The following is a 1,382-nucleotide window of genomic DNA, read 5'->3' as shown; positions in this document are numbered from 1 at the left end:
TGGTCATCATAACCACAAAAGTTAGAACATAAATTTGTGAATAATATAGGAATAGTTTTTCTTTTTTTTTCTAAACAGTAAAACCCAAAATAATTAAATAATTATGTAAACCATTATATACATATATATACAGATTTATATGTGGTTTACTTACTTGGAGAAAACCACGAGCTTTAGAATATAAGATTTAGGCTATTGATTAAGAGACAACATAAACATTTATGCTATTGATTAAGTGAAAAGGAAGTAATAAAAGCATCTCACCATTACTGGGAAAATACAACCCTTGTGCTCGCCCACGAGGTATTACTTGACGACCAGTATATTTGTCGTATTCATGGATTCATTGTAATATTATTTGAATATTTATATTCATATATTCACACACCTTAGAAGTCCATCAAGTTTTTGGCGTCCTTACCAGGAGTGCCTAATCGAGTGATTCTATGAAAACTTATAGCTTAGTTTTCTAGCTAATTATTCTTTTGGGCATTATTTTACTCATTCTAATACTATTTTAACATCTCATTCCCACTATTTTCTTCTGTAGGTGATTTTTCTTTACCAAAGCTAATCCTACTAATCTAGTCGAAGAAGATAGTGAGGTCGAGATAACACTTTTAAAAAAGCTCCGGAGTAAGGCAGTTGTTGAAGCAGACAGTGATAATGTTGACAGAGAATCTATTACCATGGCTAAACCAAGGAGAATACTTTCAGAGATGAGAGTCCCCAGTTTATAGGAGAAGAGTTCAGTGTTCAAGCTCTAGCAGTGGTAGCTAACGATTTCGAAATCAATGCTAGGACTATTGGGATGATTTAGAACACCAGTCAGTTTGACAGCCTAGCAGATGAAGACCCAAATGTATTCAACATTTTAGATGGGCACAGTTATATATGAAGCAATTAGACTATGACTCTTTCCATTTAGTTTTAGAGGTTCGGCATACCGGTGGCTTACTTCTCTAGCACCAGGGTCGATCAACACATGGAATGACTTGGTGGAAAAATCCCTTGGATATTACTTTCCACCAAGCAAAGCAACAAAGATCATACAAGAGATCTTAGCATTTAAGCAAGAAAAGTCTCAAACACTATTTGAGGTACATGAACAATTGAAGGACCTTCTTAGCCGGTGCCCACATCATGGGTTCAGTTCGTGGATGAAATTGCGGATTCTATACAATGGACTGAACTACCAGACCAAGCAGATTATTGACACCGCAACATATGGGTCATTGAGCAACAAGTACCCTAAAGAGGCAAAATAGTTGTTTAAGGATATGGCTAACAATGAGTTACATTGGAATTCAAGAGATAGCCAACTAAAGGTGGCCGAGTTACATGAGATAGACATAGATACCGCTTTGGCAGAGTGGATGTGC

The 1,382-nt window shown here is 36.1% G+C and overlaps 1 non-coding gene across 1 annotated transcript; it reads right to left on the bottom strand.

The window, feature by feature from the left end:
- Window positions 1-1,043: 1,043 nt before the first annotated feature.
- Window positions 1,044-1,150, bottom strand: LOC120281530. The gene has a single exon (XR_005542670.1). It is a non-coding gene; the product is annotated as a small nucleolar RNA R71 (small nucleolar RNA).
- Window positions 1,151-1,382: the final 232 nt, after the last annotated feature.

The sequence above is a fragment of the Dioscorea cayenensis genome, chromosome 17, assembly GCF_009730915.1.
Source record: "Dioscorea cayenensis subsp. rotundata cultivar TDr96_F1 chromosome 17, TDr96_F1_v2_PseudoChromosome.rev07_lg8_w22 25.fasta, whole genome shotgun sequence".
Lineage (NCBI taxonomy): Eukaryota > Viridiplantae > Streptophyta > Magnoliopsida > Dioscoreales > Dioscoreaceae > Dioscorea > Dioscorea cayenensis.
The sequence above is the reverse complement of the archived record's forward strand: the minus strand, read 5'-3'. Positions and strand labels throughout refer to the sequence as shown.